Source organism: Nannobrachium achirus, assembly GCF_963921795.1.
Source record: "Nannobrachium achirus genome assembly, chromosome: 23".
In the NCBI taxonomy this organism is placed as follows: domain Eukaryota; kingdom Metazoa; phylum Chordata; class Actinopteri; order Myctophiformes; family Myctophidae; genus Nannobrachium; species Nannobrachium achirus.
This window is the reverse complement of record NC_137830.1, coordinates 32393830-32414440: the sequence shown is the minus strand read 5'-3', so window position 1 is coordinate 32414440 and position 20611 is coordinate 32393830. Positions and strand designations below refer to the sequence as shown.

Here is a 20611-nt window from a genome sequence, read left to right as displayed (position 1 = left end):
GGCGGGGGACAAAACAGTCAGCCTATAATGTCACCTTGACCCTAACGTGCTCTAATGTGACAGTCGTTCAATGAAACACTGAAACTCTGAGGACACAGGGAGACAGAGCACTGCGTTTAAATGCGGTTCCCTGGAAAATATAGCTATGGTTTTAGAAGCCGTTTGGTGAACAAGTGTCAAATTACCTGGCCTGGAATTGAGACTGATTCGCTCTGTTCGACGGATTTTTTTTCTCACCCTCAGTGTTCGGGGGGGAAGGGGGGGGGGGGGGGACATTTACTTACAAATTTGGTGACGTTTGGAAATACGAATCAAATAGGACCATGGTCAGACTTGAGAAGCAAGGTGAGAGAAAAACAAGAAAAAATTATACAGTCATAATTTATAGCAGCTTGCAGCAAGCTTAACAATAAAAACTGCACTATTAATTTATTTGGTCACCAGATGGCGATCTGGGCTTTTTTTGCATTCATGCCCATTTTCCCTAAAGCCACGCCCCTGTTGCCTGCCAGGGTATATATATGTCACGGTTTTTTTGCGTCTCAGAGAATTAGAGAAACGGAGCACTCGCCGTGCAGCACGGGGCGGAACAAGCGGTCGCCCACAACAACGTTCTCCAGGCGGAGCCTCTCGATTGTCCACGACATTGCAAGCGGCGCGAAGGCCAGCGGACCTTGGGCCAGGGCCGCGCGGCCGGCGGAGCGCCGCGCGAGTTACGAAGCCGTGGTGAATGCAATCGTTATATTTATGCCCAGGCCGTAAGGCCTGGGCAAGCCCACGATAAACGCCCTGTCCAAGTGACTACAATGGAGCTAATGGCTAAGCTAGGCTAGGCTAGGCTAGGCTAGGCTAGGCTAGGCTAGTAAATAAAGAAAGAGAGTCGCAAACGAGTGACGTCAGCGCCTTCACTATTGAATGGCTGCGTCGCCATCTGGTGGTGATTAGTGTGTGGTGAACTACAAAACGAGCGCTCTTACCCAAGTCTCCCTGAGTTACCCAGTTACCCTGTAACATATATATATATATATATATACAGGGTATATATATATATATATATATATATATGACGGAAGGGAACGCCTTCAAATTCCTCAGACGAACGGATTCCAACGACTCTGGACTCCAGTCTACATATGACCTACTGCATCATCATGAGAAGTTCATTTTTAAAGGATGACAAATAAAAACCACTAATCATCAGGGTTAGCCGTAACCCTGAACCTTTCCTGTACGTGCTCATGATTTGAAAAAGACAGAGAACAGAACAATGAATGAATGAACAATATCAATAGTCAGGGGATATCTTAAAAAGTCCTGGAATAAATTCCTTACCAAAATATTTCTTCGCCAATGTGTTTGTAAAGGTGTCTAGAAATCTCACAAAGACTGAAATTCAGTTTCCCTAGGGTAAAGGCGGCTGAAAAGTGATGACTCGATCACTAAACCACTAGTTTTGTGGGGCAATTTTTTGCCCAAGGAATATTTTTTGTGCTAAACAAATGCTTGCAATGGATTCAGAATCATGAAAAACCCCTAGTTTGACCCCTCACATCCTACTTAAAGCATATTTATTTTGGTGTGTTTTATCCTTTAAGTTAATGGGATATTTCTGAAGATATCTCCTGACTACAAAGCATGCCAACGCAAAACATCTCGAGGTACTGCCCCGCCCCCCTCCCCGACGATGCATTTATGAGCCTAAATGTACATAATTTGTTGCATCACATTAAAACCCCAGGCGGTAAGGTGAGGTGCAGATCCAGAGGAATCTCTTCAAACTGTGCCAAAGCCCGTAATAATGAGTCTTTTTAACGCCTCTCGTGCCGAGCGACGTTATCACTTTTGTATTGTGCTGTGTGTCAAATGGAAATGTTTTATTTGATCCCATCTGATCGGATGAGGACTTTAATTTATTAATATGTGATACTTTTGTAAAAAATACCAACACTGTGCCCTTTTTTCATTGTCACCTTAACCACTCTTAAGCCGTACATGCTTTGTCAAACAAAGGATAACGAAAATAGCCAAAGTGGTTCTGCTATTTTCACTATTTATTTAATATTTCGAAGGAAAAAGAAATCGGGGGAGAATTGTGACAATTTACAACATTAAAGGAGAATTCCGGACTAGCTGTTTTATTACATTAATCTGATCTCATGATATCCCTGAACAATCGGTACAGGTGTTTTTTTTTTTTTTTATCTCGAAACTTGAGTCCTCAGCAGCTCCTACCGCGAGCAGTGCGTTTTTCACTAAATCGCTTATTTGTATCGCTCCAAAATAAAATTCTCTTGTTTACATCTCTCCTTCATAATGGCGGAGATGTATCCCCAGAGTTTTGTCAATAATGGGCTGCTGTAAAAAGGCCAACGGTCGCTAGATCCCACCCCCTCCGGTCAGAGCTACCATGCGCTAGAAATTGACTTTTTATTTCTTTACATCTCTACGCCTGGTTAATGGATGGAATAACACCAGATTACCCTAAAAAAAAAAACACTCATCCGGAATTCTCCTTTAAACGAGGTGATGTCATGTCCCCGATTCCTCTCTTCCTCAAACAGGTAGACTATAGATCAGTGGTTCTCCACCTGTGGGTCGGGAAGGATTTTTTTTCCCCTTTTTTAAATAACTTGTTTTCCCATATGTATCTGTGTTTTGAACCGAGTCAAACTAAATTGAACGCCTCAACTCCTACAATTCCAAGTGCTTGTCAGGTTCAAGTATGTTTATTTTGGAGGCCTGATTAAGCCTTGAATTAGCCTGGACAAATCTGCCAGAGCTTTAAAAAGAAAAGTTAAAGTGTTATATTAGTCTGGCCATGCCCGGCCTTTTTAAAGACCTTTTTAATACCTCAAAAGAAAGAAAAAAAGACCAATACTGCATCAAAAGCAATCAACAAACTAAAAACTGGTGAAACATTGGCCAAAAATGAGAAGAAAGAGGCAAAACAGTTTGAAAACTACGATCTACAAGCTTGTAGATCGGTTATTTTCACAATACTTATCTGTGGAGCTAAGTCAAACAAAATGTAATGCCTCATCTCCTACAATTCCAAGTGCTTATCAGGGTGGGGGGCTCCCCAGTTCAAATATGATAATTTCCGGGGGTCCCCAGTTCAAATGTGATTATTATTTATTTTTTGGGGGGTGCCCAGTTCAAATATGATCATTATTTATTTTTTGGAGGGTCGTCAGTTCAAATATGATTATTTTGGGGGGTTGCGGCCTGAAAAGGTTGAGAACCACTATGGTAGAGCACATGAAATGGTGTTACTTTGTCTTCCCGTCTCTCTGCTGCGACTGCGGTTTTCCCGGTGACCCTGAGCGTAACGGTGGGGGCCGATGGGCAAGGAGGGTCGCGAGCTTATGAGAAACAACTAAAACAAGACCTTAAAACCTGACGAAAACAGTTGCGTGCATTAGTGCAAGACTAGATGAGGATAAAGGAAATCATTAAATGGAAAACAATAGCGTGAATTAACTTCTGAAAAGCCTACTAGGCCTTAAAACCTGGCGAAAACAGTTGCGTGCATTAGCGCAAGACTAGATGAGGATAAAGGAAATCATTAATGGAAAACATTAAATTAACTTCTGAAAAGGCGCCTACACTAGCCAGCCTACTAGTAAAACTAGTGGAACCGCGATCTTGCCACACGTAAATAATTGTGGTTGTAAACAGTAACACAGACAATATAAATCCTTATTAGTCTAGTAGTGGGAAGGGGTTATCATCATGGCCCCAAATAACTTTTAAATATCTTGCAATCGGCAAGAGTGCCTACATGAAGCTATATAACCTCTCCATCATCAGCAATAGTCAGTGGTGTGTTCCCCACACTCCCGCGCCCCCACCATTGCGCTCAGGGTCACCGGGAAAACCGCGGTCGCCTCTCTGCTCAGGGACACCAGGTGGTAGTTATGGTTACAGAAGGTCTGTCTGACACAGAGAGAGATAGCTGGAATTATTTTATACTTTAGCCATTGACAAATATTGAAATTTTTTGAAAATGTTTGCAAATCTTTGAATATATCGTCGTTGTCGGGTGGAAACCTTGTATGTCCAAAACCGTTTGTTTTGTATTTATCATTTTAAAAATGATTTCAACTAGTGAAAACAGCCGATCTGCAAGCACACAACGCCTCGGTGCGAGGCGTTGTGTGCTTGTAGATCTGCTGTCTGCTGTCTGCTTGTAGATCTGCTGTCAACTTTGACAGTGATGATATATATTTTTTGTAACTCAAATATTTGTCCCTGGAACAACATATTTTGAGATGGGGGTCTGCGGCCAAATGTTTGAGAACCACTGATTTGATTTATAAGACATGTATAGAGCCGGGTCATTAATATTCAAAGACTTGCACAAATAACGTTCAAGAGTATTAAAAAATAGCAGATCTACAATCTCACAGCGCGGCACTCGGAGCCGTGCTGTGAGCTTGTATATCTGCTATTTTTCAACAGCTAAAGCATAAAACAATGGTTAAAGTAGTAATACGTAATATTGCGTTCCCGGTCTTAATGGGTTAAAATCATGATAGGGCATAGCAGTGGCGCACAGATATAAAACACGTTCATTTTTCCCACAGAGAATTATGAAAATATTTTCATAAATCTCTGTGGGGAAAAACGGATATGGCCGCCACTGCTGACGCCCTATAGGAGATTGTTTGGTGTGGATTTGTAGCCTTACTGTATGTGTTGTGTTTTGTAACGGAGAAGTGAACAGTTTTTCACAATAAGTAAAATAAATTCATGGGTTTGACAACTCTTGGCTCAGTGCAGAATTGATGTTCCCCCCCAGGAGACTTTTGTCCTCTGCAATTCAACACACTTGAAACTTCCAAAGAGATTATTTCTTGAAGTCTTTGAATTGTCAAGAGTGTGAATAATTTGGTTTAATCTTCTCTTCAATACTGTTTTACTTAGTTATTCTTGGTTCATATGGAGACCTTTTTGGCAGCGGGAGGGGAAAAAAGTGTTAATCCGACTTCACTGAGTGTAAAAGAAATGGTTTATTTTTATATTAATGCTCAGGATTTTACTTACTAGTATTTGCAACTACACACGCATGCGCGCACGCGCACGCACACACACACACACACACGCACGCACGCACACACACACACACACACACACACACACACACACACACACACACACACACACACACACACACACACACACACACACACACACTCACACACACACACACACACACACACACACACACACACACACACACACACACACACTTTGACACTATTTTCAAAGACAAACACAGTAAACCGTTTGGACTTAGAATAGTCCTAGAATAGTCCTCAAACACTGGAACTTCTGCACACATTAGGCCTGTACCCAGCAAGGACGGTCAGGACCTGGACCAATCAGTGACGTCTCGATTGGGGCCAGATCAAGTCAAACCATGACTAGTCAGATCTGGCCTAGAATATCACCTGATTTCAACCAACATAAATCCTGCCCACGAAAACGGACCTCCTGGATTAATCAAAGACAAATAACTTGTCAGATATGTCCTAGAATATAACCTTACATGGTCATATTTCAACTAACATTACAAACAATAACAATAATCCTATAGTCCATATGACGTCCTGGTAATGACGTTAAGATCATCCCCATACAGGCTGTGATCTGGCCTAGTTCTGAAAGTCACCGGAGTCACCGGAGGACGTTATCATAACGTCATCAGCTTGCAGGGTAAGTCTTCGGGCAATGGGTGATAAATCTCTTCACATTGCATATAGTCGACCTCCGCTCTGTGGACAGAGAGCATGTTCAGGCTGTGACCCCGTCTCTATTCTCCTCTGGATATTTCCAGGTCAGGTCATGGTAGCTCCACACCCAATGAGGAAGTACTTTGATGCCCTCTCTCTCTCTCTCTCTCTCTCTCTCGGGCCAAGGACGACAAGAGAACTGATCAGTGGCGTAAAGCAGTGGTTCTCAACCTGTGTTTTTTTTTTTGTTGCATGCCCTGAAGCGGACCCTGGCTCTGCGTACCATTGCACATCATGAAGAAGACACTTTGCGGTGAAACATTAGCACCTTTAAATTGACACGAGTTGAAATAGTAAGGGGTTTTTATAAGCTATTTGACCAATCTGCGAAGTAAATCTTTACCAAGAAATTTCTTCACCTATATGTTTCTAAAGGTGTGTAATAATATGTACTAAAAGGTTGAAATTCAACTGCCGGGGGAAACCTCATAAAAAAACTGATTTGTGTGTCCCATTAATTTACTATACAGGAAAAAAACACAAAACATAAATATGCTTTAAGTAGCATGTGAGGGGTCTAACTAGGGGTTTTTCATGATGCTGAATCCATTGCAAGCATTTGTTTTGCATGAAAAACATTCCTTGGGCTAAAAACAGACCCACAAAACGATGGTTTAGTGATGAATCATCACTTTTCACCGTTTTGTAGGAGCCATTTGTAGCCCAAGGAATGTTTTTCGTGCAAAACAAATCCTTGCAATGGATTCAGCATCATGAGAAACCCCTAGTTTGACCCCTCACATGCTACTTAAAGCATATTTATTTTTTGTGTTTTTTTTCCTGTATAGTAAAGTTAATGGGACACAAACACAAATCATGTTTTTATGAGGTTTCCCCCGGGAGTTGAATTTCAACCTTTTAGTACATATTATTACACACCTTTAGAAACACATTGGTGAAGAAATTTCTTGGTAACGATTTACTTCACAGATTTTCTTAAGTTCCCCATACTAAAAGGGCATATCTGTATATAGGATGTGACCAGGTATGAACATGTATTGTCACGATTATCCTGGGCCAAAATTATTGAAATGAATCATATTATCCTGGTAATCATCAATTGTGCTTAAACCTCTTAAAATGGCACTAGACTGAAATCACGTTACCAACATTTTGTTAAGAAGCAAACATTTTTCACATTTTGTGAACATTCTTTCTGTGAAAAACAAGGACAGGTTGAGACGCGACACGCAGCAGGAAATCACAACGAGAGAGAGGTTTTCACAAGTCACTTTCACGCACAGCATGTGAAGATTTCACAATCATCCCAATAATGGAAAATCACCACAATAAAGCCATCTTCATATGATTGGTGCTCACTAATGCTCATTATAATATGGTACTATTTGTGTCATTCTGGTCTGGGTCTCAGAGGAAGGCTGTGGACAGTTCAGCACAAGGGGGTCCCCAACAAAAGTAGTTAACATAGCGTCACAAGCATTTTAACCACTTTTTCCATTTATACGGTGCATATCATAAATCTGCTCTTCAGGTTTGTAACTTTGAGAGTGTACAAATGGAACCAAATGATTTGGTTCCATTTTGCCACGGACAAGACCAAGGGCTGATTCATACGGGTAATAATAATAATAATAATAATAGCTGGAATTTATATAGCGCTTCTGAGTACTCAAAGTCGCTTTACAAGACTGTGTGTTTGTGTGTTTGTGTGTGTGTGTGTGTGTGTGTGTGTGTGTGTGTGTGTGTGTGTGTGTGTGTGTGTGTGTGTGTGTGGCAGGTAAAAACAACAGTTTTATTAGGAAAAAAAGAAAATACAGTAAGAGATAGTGGGTTTTCAGAACGGTTTTGAAGGTGGGAAGGGAGGGGGCGTCTCTGATACGTTTAGGGAGTTCGTTCAAGAGGGTAGGGGCGGCCACTGAGAAGGCCCTGTCGCCCCAGGTTCTGTGCTTGGCCTTGGGGGCCTCGAGGAGGCCTGCCTCACTGGACCTAAGTGAACGGGTCGGGAGTCGGGACATATGGCTCGAGGAGGTCGGAGAGGTAGGGGGGAGCCAGGTTGTGCAGTGCCTTATAGGTGAGGAGTATTTTGAAGTGGATCCGTTGTTTGACAGGCAGCCAGTGGAGGTCATGTAGGACAGGTGTGATACGGTCTCTGGAGTGGGTGCTGGTGAGTAGGCGGGCGGCTGAGTTTTGGACACATTTGTCCGTGTACGAACATATTGATGACCCCTGGCTGGTGTAGATTGTATCTGTCCTCCCATAGAGGCCCATGGAGAGTCTGGCGTAGCCGGGAAAAGAGGACGCGACCATAGCAGTAGCTTCCTCCGGTCTGTGGAGCTTGACCTGAAATATGTAAAAACATTAATATTGTTTATGAGACTCTGCTCTGTGAATGACACAATAAAGCTACTGGGGGCACTGTTATCCTCTGCTCATTGTCGTAAATCGGCGCTGTTTGGGCACAAACCTCTAATCTCCATATTTTAATGTTTTGTGTTTTTGAGCGGGGCTAACCACTCCTATGTTTGTATGGGTGTCCGTCCCGCATGTGCGCTCACCACTGGCATCTCCACTGGCGATGCCAGTGACATCACCAGGAATGCTGGTCCCTCACTGGGTGTTAATAACGATGTTGCCAGAAATGCTGGTCCCTGATTGGGCTACGGGCTTAAACACACACTGCTACCAACCTACCTACATACGGAGCCTTGCGAGTACTTGCGTGCTCTGCTGGCGCTAGTAATTAACTCATAAAAGGCACCGCTCACTTCACATTGGGTGTGATTTTTTTTATTCGTAAAGGAATACCCTACTTACTTGATCATATGCTACTAGTGTCACACAGAAGTATTAAAAGTAGCAGATATATATATGCTCGAAATGTGGCCCTCACACGTATGGCAGCGCCAATCCAACTGATATGCCCATACTGTATATGGAGATCTCTATCTTTCAGGCCAGCTGTGTTACTAAACTGTCATCTACTGTGGTTTTTAACCAGTACAGGAAAACAAACAAAAACAAAATCCCCCCCCCCCCCCCGTACAGTAGGTAGACAGGAAACAGGGAGAGAGAGACAGGGAGTGACATGCAGCAAAGGCCGTCGGGATCGAACCCGCCACACACTGTCAGGCATCAGAGCTTATGTGGTATGCGCCTGGACCGCAAGGCCAGCGGGCGCCAGTCATGCCCCTTTAATTGGACCTCTTCCCAACGTTCTTGTGATTGGTCTTCTCACTTTACCTGTGATTGGTCAGGAAACGTTGATTGGTTGCACCCGCATTAACTGCAGCCAGTCACTTGTTAGTTCAACCCTAGAAGGCAGCTTAGCTGCTCAAATGTTTCTTTAGTGTCTTTATTGCGTCTGAGTGTTGCAGCTACTTTTATATATTATGATTGTCTTCATTGGCCACACACCTCATCATTACAGGTGTGCATTTTATGTAAATTTATATGGTCTTTACAGTAAATATAATTGCAATATGTAGTGTGTAGTGGTACTAGGTACATTGTCAACAATTCATTATGCAAAAGTCAGTAATGTTAGTCATAATACTCATGAACTCAGTTTGTATCCGTGTTCATACCATTGTTGCCATGTCTGCTTATTATAAGCAACTTTGGGCTTGTTTTTCAGTAAAATCGCTTGTAAATATTGGTAATATTGGCTTATTGGGTTTCTCAAGTGTAGTTGCTTATTTGGGCAACAGTGGCCTATAATAGTCGCTTCTTTTCGGCTTGTTTGTATAGCTTAAAAATGCTTATTTCTCTTGCAGAATTTGGCAACAGTGGTTCATACTACAAACCAGCAAGATGTTTTTCTGTTTTATTTCGTGTCGAGTTCTGGCGCCCGCCTGCAGCCACTCTCGGTGGTGACGGCTGACTCTGGTCATACAGATATGAACTGACTCCACACATGAGTGTAGAACTCTACTGTATGCACTGTTGGTAACACCCAGTGTTACAACCGTTTCACTTCCTCTATTCTTCTCTGCATCCCTGCAATGAAGAGAAGATTCCATTAGTATTAAGCTCTCTAAACCTGAGACGTTTTCAGCCCATGGACCCCTTCGCTGAGAGAGAGGTGAAGCATGTTTTGTATATTATTAGTAACTCTACACCCTAGAGGCCCTGGACGCCCCCATTGAAGACCCCTGCTCTAAACCAACAACACATACAAGCTAAGATTCTCTATCATTTAAGATGATCGGGAACCACCAGGGATGTATAATAGCCAAGCTCAAGCTTTTAGATCTGCTATATTCGCCGAACGTTTGCCAAAGAATAGAGACACATGGGTTCAAGAGACTAAATAACATCAAAACCATCTCCTATTCTGATTTTAACCCACTGTCTCGGTCTAAACAGACCTCCTGTGACCATGGCGACCATGATGTGCCAGCCTGGGCAGAGAGATGGAAAGACAAGGTAAGAAAACTTCACGTCATCTACCGTGGCCGTGCTATTTGAAGATACGAGGATGCGAGGGAAATGGCAAATGGTGAAAATAGCAGATCAACAGTACAAGCTCACGATGCATGTGATACACGTTGAGAGCTTGTATAGTGTTAATTTTTTTCTGCTCGGTCTGTGTCTCAGTGGAGGGCTGTGGGCAGTTCAACCCATCGTCTTGTGACATCATCGATGGAGAATCCAAGCTAATAGAAAATGCAGGCTTTCTATTCCTGAAAAGTTGCAAAATATTGTTTTAAAAAATATTGTTTAAAAAACAAATCTGTCAAATGTCACAAGATGGATTTCTGAACTTCCCACAGCTCTCCTAGGAGACTTGTAGACCAAGTAAATTCTTTTTTTTCCTTTTTTCTTTTTTTATTATGAACATTAGTGAGGACCTATTATATGAAGATAGGTTGAAAAGTTGCAAAGTCTTTAAGTAATGCAGATGTTTAACAATTATTTAACTCTTGAGAGTGTAAAATGAAACCCGTATGGGTCCATTTGGTTTAGACTTTAGATTGTTATTTCATAATGTTCCTACCAGACCCCAGGAGGGGGACATCCTGTCTTCATTGAGGGGACAGACAGAAAGCCTTGGAATTCTCTTTCAGTTGAGGGGGTCTCCTCCCTTCGGGGTCCCCGACACGGGCGTAGTGCTGAGTCCTTGTCTCTCCATGATGTTCCACAGCTTCCGCAGGTTGGACTGTGTGATGAGGTCGTCCGGTTTGAGCTGCAGCGCCCCCGCAGGTAGTTGGCCTCTGCCTGAGGAAGCTTCCCGTTGAGGTGGAGGATGGCGCCCAGGTTCATCAGAGCAGCTGGATACTGGCAGGAAGGAAGCAAACAAACACACACAGAAGTCCCTAGACGGGTGCTACACCAGAATGTTAAGGGTGGTGCTGAACATCAACCAGGACGAGCACATTACCAACAAGCGTCTGTACGGGGAACTGCCAAGTGTATCAGAGAAGATAACAGTCAGGAGGATGAGACTAGCTGGACACTGCCATCGACACCAAGAACTCCCAGTCAAAAGGCTTGTACTGTGGGAACCAGCACACGGGCACCGATCAAGGGGACGTCCCACACCTACCTACGTGGACGTACTAAAGAAAGATGCTGGAGCAGAAAGCACAAACGAGCTGTCCAGATGTATGGAGAACCGAGATGACTGGAAACGACGATGGAGGGCTCGTCTGAGGACGACGTAGAGAGAGACGGCGCTGTCGCATGAACCTATTGCGAAGTATGGGTAGAATTGGAGTGTTCAGGCACTAGGTTACAGATGGATAATGAGTTTGCTGTGGTTATGATCAGGGTAAGGATCTGGGCGCTCAATTTTTAAATAACGTTTCCTCCCAAAGCATTCCAATGGCCAAAGATCTTGTAGAAAAAAGTCAAAAAGTGCTCTTATGGATAAATGTGTGTCATATCAGGGTGTTGAGTTACGACAACGCAGTACTTTTCATTCTTCAGTCAAGAAGCTTGCAGCCACTGGATGGTCTTGAATTCATCTTTTGGCAAAACTATTCTAAGTGTGTCCTTCAGAGTGCTGGGTTTGACACACACTCTGATATATGAGCTGCATTTCAGGAGAGCTGCCAGGTTTCTGTGGTGGATCAAGGCAGGCGCTCGGGGTGAAATTTGCTTTAGCCAAGTAGATCAAAATATGCATTAAATTAGACCTTAAAATGAGTCCTCACAGTAGCAGTCACGGTCAGGTTTCAAAGTGTTTTGTTTTCTTTCGAAGGTGCCATGAAATGAGTGTGTGTGTGTGTGTGTGTGTGTGTGTGTGTGTGTGTGATATTTTTTTAAGATATCAACTAAGAAACCCCATGTATAGCAGTGTGTTATCGAGGCAATTCAATCAGGGCGGCTCTTCTGAAGTGTGGCCAATTGAAAGCAGCTGCTGCAACCAGAGTATCGACCGTGTAGGAATCTCTCAAGTCCAAGGTCATGGCCTGGATACTGTTAACCAGTGTTGGGCTTGTTCCTAATTACAATTTACACCACTAGCGTTTTTATTTATTTTTAAATCATAAAATCCCAGTGTTGATTTAACTGAACTGAAGTGGAACAGCGTTAATTTGGTAAAATGTGTACCCTCGTCAGAGTTAAATTAACCCTAACCCATTAACACTATTCCAGACAATGAATGCATTTGGTGAAATTGAGCTGAAGAGTGCATTTAACGAAATCAGCTATATTTTTGTCTTTGCCCTTTTTTTACTATTTTGAAAAACATTTCAAAAAACTTAAAATAGCCGATCTACATCGACACGTTGTGAGCTTGTAGATCAGCTATTTGAAATATTCAAATGAGTTTTTCATAATTAAGGATAAGGGGTAAGGCATGGACAAAAATAGAGCCTGTTTAGAGCATTCTTTTTCTCAAGTAGAGTTATGCTGGCTTTTAAGAGTAGGGTTTGTTTATCTCTCCTTATGTAACGAGTCAGCGCTTGAGGAATTCACCCTTTGTTAGCCTTCTGGTTGGTCCCTAACTGACCAACCAGGAGGCTCTATCTGCCTCCTCCCGCCCTGGTTCCACCTTTTTTATGTTGAATTTGCTAAAACATAGTTTTTGGAGAAACAAAAATATTTAAAAACATGCTGAGTCACTATACTGCCACTGAGCAGCTCCATTTTACTGAAAGCAAGTTTGAAATGAGATTTGAATACACAGAATAACAATACGAAGCAACTGAATTAAAATGGTTGTGGATGGAGTGTCCCACCGAATGTCCCACCAAGACACAGCAACCAATGGGTGTGAAGAGGGGCGGGACAACGGGCGGGACTTGACAAAGGGTGAATTTGAATATGTCTCGAGCAGTAATACAGTGGTTCTCAACCTGTGGGTCGGGACCCCCAGGGGGGTCTCCAAATTATTTTGGGGGTCACAGATGATTAACTTAACGTGCAACATTGTTTTCTCTCTTATCAGTAAATAAACCAACATAAAGTTTAAGTGTGTAGAGGGTATCTGCACATTTCTAAAGTGACAATTTAAGGACTTTTTAATGGCAAATAAAAAATTGGCCAAATTGTCAAATATTAGAGGCAGAAATTGTGAAAATAGCCGATCTATCATGTAGATCTGCTATTAACAATAGAACCATGTTAAACAAAATGTGATGCCTCAACTCTTAGTGCTCGTCAGGGGGGGGGGGGTCCCCGGGAGGGGGGTCCCCAGTTAAAATACGATTTTTGGGGGGTCGCGGCCTGAAAAGGTAGAGAACCACTGGTTTAATATACCTTCTGTCTGTACAGTGCGGGAACCCCATGTAAGCAGCAGCAACGTGTTAAGCTATAAACGATGGTCCACCATCACTGTAAACATCTGGGTGATAAATACAGAAAATTCTGTGGACTTTAATCACAGGAAAGGGACAAGAGACTTGAATGGAGCACTGTTTACATGTGTTATGTCTGTGTGCTGGAAAGAATCCAGAGACTATTGTAAACCAACGATTCCTCTCTCTTCAGCTTAAAGACAGTGATGTATATCCTTGAGCTGGTCTGGCCACAACATAAACCGTTGTGTGTTTGTTGTTTGTGTTTGAAACATACATAGTGGGAAGGAAGGTCTTGACTTAAGCTGTTAAATCCAACATGCACTCAGTGGAATAGATACTGTAACACAAAGATTAAAGGTGATACACCATGCATTTAAAAAGTATTTATGTCATATTGTTTATGTCCCAAAAACGTTTTTCAAAAGGTTTGAGGCTAAATTACCACTCCTGAATAGAGAGCCTCTCTCATTTTTGAATGGTTCTCAGAGCATTTCAGCTGCAGTACCACCTTTGGCCTGAACTGCGCCACCCCCCCAAAATCCTTTTGAAATGTTTTTTTTGAAAAAAATATTTTTTTTTTGAAAAAAAATAATATATATATTTTTTTTTTTTTGTGATGACGTCACAATCGGCAGATGACGTCACAATCGGCAGCAAATCTGAACAGCCTGTTTTGAGAACCCGTGGGATACTTTTAACCTTCGCCTTCTCAAAACCAGAGAAAGACACATCGGTCTGAAATGGGACTTTGTGAGGATAGAAGGTGCTAGTGCAGGCGTAGGCAACCTTAGGCACGGGTGCCAACATTGGCACAGGGGAGGGTGATCACTGGCACACTGGCAGAAATGTGAGAGAGAGGATTTATATTTTAAAATCAAATATTGTTTTAAACGTAGTCAATTACATTAAGTCCCCCAATTTGCAGCTAATTACATCCTGCACATAATTCTACATTCATTAAAATTCTGAACTTTGACTGGGGAGGGAGTCGGAGAGATAGGTGGGTTATTGCTCTGAGTCTAATGATCATTATTACAAGGTCCTGACACTCAAAATATATCCACATTTTGATGGGGTGTCATTAAAATGAATGTTGACAAAATGACAAGGCACACTGACTATCTAGAAAATAAAAACATGGCACTTCACTTCAAAAAGGTTGCCGACCCCTGTGCTAGTGGGACCCCAAAAAAAGGTTTTAAAATAGGAAAAGTGAAATTTCACGGTGTATCACCTTTAAAGGTGCTATACCATTATCACACTGTGCTAAACTAAAATGTTTGGGTCTTAAGATAGCAGCGCTCTCATATTGGGCAATTTAAGCTTTGGACGGCTATGGCAGATGACAACGGTAACCGGAAATGATCAACGCTCGATAGATAAACCTTTCCACGTAGCGTCTACAACCTCTGCTGCATAGACGCATCGCCATGGGAACCAAAGAGTTCAGTAAAAGGGGTGGGACCCCGTCGCCGACGGCTGTTTGCTTAACGATTCTGACCGCTACGGCGATTACGTCATAGCAGGCGTTGTTCCGCCTCTCGTTGCGGTTGTAGAAACGGGCAGCTTAAAATGCCTATTGTATGTATATAGCTACAGTACTCACGTTTGGTCTTAAGGTAGCAGCTCTCTCAGTGTATGTATAGCTATAGTACTCACGTTTGGTTTTAACAGTTTACAGTTTACAGTTTAGGCATTTAGCAGACGCTTTTAATCCAAAGCGACTTACAATAAGCAGATACAAAACATCACAAGATAATATGTCAGTACATCAACAGCAATATAACAAGTGCAAATGGATATCTATCTAGAAAAAAACACAATATAATCAAAGTTCTAAAAAACCTAAAAACAAATGCTAACTAGCTTCATGTATGGTCATTGATTTTCTGTAGTGCTAAGGGTTTAGGTGGAGTCTGAAGAGGTGAGTCTTCAGTCCACGGCGAAAGCTAGCGAGTGAGTCCGTTGTTCTAAGTGCGACAGGGAGTTTATTCCACAACTTGGGGGCCAGGACGGCAAATTGTCTTGGACGAGTGGATTTTTGCCCTGGAGTTTTTAGCGAGGGTTCTGTCAGCATCCCTGTGTTGGCTGATCTAAGTGAACGGGTGGGGGTGTAGGGGTTGACCAGGTCTTGGAGGAGCCATACCGTTGGCTGCTTTGAAGGTCAGCATCAGTGTTTTGTATTCAGTGCGGGCCGCAACCGGGAGCCAGTGGAGGCTGCGGAGAAGGGGAGAGACATGTGAGAACTTAGGCTGGTTGAAGACCAGTCGTGCCGCGGCGTTTTGGATCAGTTGGAGAGGTTTAAGTGCACATGCCGGGAGACCAGTGAGGAGAGAGTTACAATAGTCAAGTTTTGATATGACAGATGTCTGAATGAGGAGCTGGGCTGCCTCCTGGGTGAGGAAGGGTCTGATTTTACGGATGTTATAGAGTGTGAACCTACAGGATCGGGTGACTGATGCAATGTGTGCCTTGAATGATAGCTGGCTGTCCAGGACCACACCAAGGTTTCTAGTAGTAGGAACTGAAGTCACCAATGCATTATCAATGGAAATAGTGAGATCTTGCAAGGGGCAAGACTTAGCTGGGAAGAAGAGTAGCTCCTTCTTGTCCGGGTTCAGCTTGAGGTGGTGGGCTGACATCCACTGTGAGATGTCGGCCAGACATGCTGCAATGCGTTCTTCCACCTGGGTGGCAGAAGGGGGGAAGGACAAAAACAGTTGAGTGTCATCAGCATATCAGTGATAGGATAGATTGTGAGCAGAGATTACAGTAAGAGATTTAGTGAACAGGGAGAAAAGCAGAGGGCCAAGTACGGATCCCTGGGGGACTCCCGTCCGACAGGTAGGAGGAGAACCACTTTAGTGCCGTCCCGGTGATGCCTAGGTCAACAAGGGTGTCCAGGAGCAGCTGGTGATTCACTGTGTCGAATGCCGCTGATAGATCCAGAAGAATCAGCACTGCAGAGTGGGAGGCAGCCTGGGCAGCATGGAGTGCTTCTGTGACTGCTAGGAGTGCCGTTTCTGTGGAATGGGCCGGTTTAAAACCTGACTGGTTGGGATCCAGCAGGTTGTTCTGTGAGAGATGGAGAGAAAGCTGGTTAGAGACCACACGTTCAAGGGTTTTTGAAAGAAATGAGAGGCGGGATACCGGTCTGTAGTTCTTGACGTCCGAGGGGTCAAGAGTTGGTTTTTTGAGGAGTGGTGATACTCTGGCTGCCTTGAAGGCAGCTGGGACACAGCCTGAAGTTACAGAACTGTTGATGATGGTGGTTATGAAGGGGAGTAGGTCAGGTGCGATCGTCTGGAAGAGTGGAGACGGGATTGGATCCAGGGCACAGGTGGTGGGTCTAGAGGAAGTCACTAGTTTTATGACGTCATCTGCAGAGAGAGGGGAGAAGGAGGACAGACATGTTATTGTCTGTCCTGTTATTTAAGGTAGCAGCTCTCTCATATTGCCTCTCTGCTGCGTCGTTTAGACTGGCCTGTCTGTAGACGTATAACAACACAATGAAAGTGTTAAACATAATAAACATATGCAAACAGCAGCCATTTTGCTGCTATTCCACACTGGTGTGGTGGGGTTACTCATATAGTCCCACACGGTGAGGAAAGAATTACAATAGTCTGGTACAAGTAAGTTCGGTATTAAAAATGTACTTGAGCAAAAGTACAAAAGTTGTGGAACCAAAATGTGCTTCAAAAAGTACTCATTATGAAGAAGGTTCCATTTCACAAGTTTTCAAATGTATAATTCATCATCACCACCAAGAATTAGTTTAATGGTCAATTAGAACAGCTGGTATAATCACATAACATGGGTTTATCAGGGATGATCAGAGACGTACTGTATGCGTTGATACTGTACTTTCTGAACATGATTGACCTTCCCTTGACCTTCCTGTTTATTGTATCATTCATTATTAGTGTGAAATGCTGAGGTTAAAGGAGTTCTGAGGATGATCTTACTGCCAGAAACAGACCACCAGCGAGCCGTCTGGCACAGCTGGGTATGTGAGGTGCCAATAGTTAAGCAGCTCCATACCTCGGTATGCCAACAGGGCATGAAGTGCAATTTGCTGTGCCAAAGTTAATTAAATTAAGGAGAGAGAGCATTGTGTTCCAGCTGATAAATAATCGTGGTGAAAGTCATTTGTTGTGTCCTTTGTTTTTATGAGGTGACAATGAGTGTTAAATGCTGAACAAATCCCCCCGGAGTCAAATATGGGAGGAAATGAAATGTTTTTCAAAGACATGGAGATAATTCACAATGGTAGAATGGCTTAATTCTGTTTATAGGTGTGAAATAGCACCTGGAAACAAAACCACCTGTCTGTATGTTAGAAAAAGCATTGAGTTACAGTAGAAATGTGTGGCTGGTGGATACATTGAGTAATTGGGGGCTTCTTGAAATGAATTATATCATGTTGTAAGCATAATTTAAACGGCACCTTTTAGCATAACATCACACATAATTTGCTATTTATTCCTGCAAACCTGAAGCTAAGCTAAATGAGCCCAAGAGCCCAGATAATGGAGAGAGGTTATTCTCACATTCATTGTCGGTAGAGTGTTTCTGACTTTAAACCCACCACTGGTCTGCATCAACGAAATCCTAGTGACATCCATGATGGGTTTAAGAGGATCTGTCACAGTGTGCTTGAGCTGGAAATAACCTGTCAGTCCAGATCCTCCAGAACCGGGCATAATGATTCACCTCATAGCTTTACTCTCACGACTCGAGAGCAAAAACCTCAGCCAAGTTCTTCTGAGACACTGAAAACATTTAACAAATCCTTTGAAGTGATCTGTGTTTCAGCTGAAGATACTAGAGAGCACTAATGACTTCTCCAGATATGTAGAGCAAGAAACAGTTTAAAGAGCTTCCTTTCTCTAAGTTGATCATCTGAGTGCATCTGCAGATCTGCTTTTTTCTCTTTTTTTCCACCCTTTTTTGGTTAAACGTTAACTAATTTTGCTGGGTACTCCCTGGAACCCCCCAAAGGGCCCTTGAGGGTCCCCAGACTCCACTTTGAGTACCACTGCTGTAGCTCAGCCGTGAACGGTGAACATACTGTAAGATCCTTTTTAAAACCCTCATGATTAATTACATATATTCTCACTCTCTGTGATTCCCCACAACCTGAGACGAAACAGTCTATAAGTCCATATTTTAAAATTCTGAATATAGATATTTTTTTGATTTACCAGATTGTAAACCACAAACTAGACATTTTTAATCTGTTAAATTCTTAACGCACTCCCCCCTAATTTTGTTGAATTCGATTTGTTTACTTAACTCATATATAGCCTATTAGGAATTATAAGACATAATACTTATGGAAAGTGGAAAAACAGTATATCTCCAACAGTTTGTGGAACAACAGTCCATACAAGCAATATTCAGCAGACAAAGGGAGCAGATAACATTAAAACAGACTATTAAACAAAATGAGGGGGAGTGCATTAACAAATTAACAGATAAAAAATTACTAGTTTGTGGTTTACAGTCTGGTAAATCAAAAAATATCTATATAAAAAAAATCTAATATGGACTTAGACTGTTATTCGTCTCAGGTAGGCCTACTCAAAAATTGTGAAAACTATTGATGTGGTTATGAAGATGTTTTTTAAAGTAGAGGAATGCCACTCAGTAGAGTTCCACTGTGTGAATACTTGCTCACTGACCTGAGCATGTGAGCGGCGCTGAACACCACGTCAAACTCTGAGCGGTCCAGCTCTGCGGCTTTCTCTGCCATCTCTGCGGCCTCCTCCACACAAGACTGTTCCAGCAGAAACTGACCTGGAGGGAGACACAGACAGAACCATGCGGATGACAATGACAACCATGCTTCAATTAGTTGAAGTGCTTGCTTAAAAAGAAACAGCAAATCTACAAGCTTGTATATCTGCTATTTTTGATTCGCCAAAGAAATCTGAAATGACATAGTATGCTTTCCCGATTTGAATGGGTTAAGGAGGAAATGGGACTCTAGCACTCTAGCCTTAGCCTGGCGGGCCATCCCTCATTCACTCCTTCCTCCTTCCCACAGTATGAGGCCTGGACTTCAGCAGATAGGCACAGAGTATGAGAAGTTGGCCCAAATCATTTTCTGATCAGGGCCAATCAGTGACTGTGTTTCAACTGCTGTGAAAAGCTTCACCTGATTCGTCCATGTGTAGATGGTGTCGTAGATGCTTGCTGCAGCATTTTCGAAACAACATGGCTGCCCTCGATGCAACAACAACAAACAATAAAACAAGCAATAAGTGAAGTTATTTCACAGTTGGAATCAATTACAACAATTAAAAAGGAACAGGAGTATGCGCTAGTGGAGTTCATCGGCCGAAAAGACGTGTTTGTTTGCCGTTCTTCCGACTGGCTGAGAGATGTTTTGCTACGCTGATTGGTTAGAGGAGTCTGTCTGTCAAGGCAAGTACTCCTGCCCACTTTTCAAGCTGCCTATAGTCCAAAGTTATATTGTGGGAAGGAATAAGTGATGAATGCACAGTATGAGGCTGGCTGGCCAGGCTACTCTAGACTGGGATCAATACCATTTTCGGATGTCTGATCTAGTCAGAGCGGAAATAGCGTCATCAGGCGGCCGGAACCACCGACCATAAGTGAGAATAATAAACGAATTGATTCGCATTATATGGGGAACGAAAACAATGCAACGCCAATCGGAACCAACTACAGGAACCACCGTTTTCTTTCTTTTTTGAGCGGTGGTCACAACGCTCCTATACGTGGCCGTGTGTGTGGGTCTGTCTCCGTGTCTGTATGTAGCCTAAACTTCGCCGCGTAACTAGTGCCGCACCATTTACGCCACTCGCGCAATATATACATCAAAATGTGCGGCTCGGCCGGGAATGGTGTTCTATTACCTTTCGTTCCGATCCGCCTTACCATGCCGACGTAATCGGCAAAAAACAACGCTTAATTGTCCCCATTGACTTATAATGGGACAATGCAAGAAATCACTTTCAAGTATTTTTCTCTCGTAAACCATAGGAGCTACAGTTTCAAACCTCGGAGAGGAGATTCATAATGATTTTAAGAATGAATCGAAAAATAATTACATCACTCGGCCTCATGGTGGCGCTA

General features: G+C 42.8%; 1 pseudogene across 1 annotated transcript in view; it reads right to left on the bottom strand.

Annotated features, from left to right (window-relative positions):
- Positions 1–10818: 10818 nt before the first annotated feature.
- LOC308308881 (protein O-mannosyl-transferase TMTC2-like) overlaps positions 10819–20611 on the bottom strand; it is a 62629-nt pseudogene continuing 52836 nt past the window's right edge. The window contains exons 7-9 of the transcript in view: positions 19188–19306; positions 16923–16988; positions 10819–11033 (exon numbers count right to left, since the gene is read on the bottom strand). The product of the transcript in view is annotated as a protein O-mannosyl-transferase TMTC2-like (transcript). The remainder of the gene's footprint in view (positions 11034–16922; positions 16989–19187; positions 19307–20611) is intronic.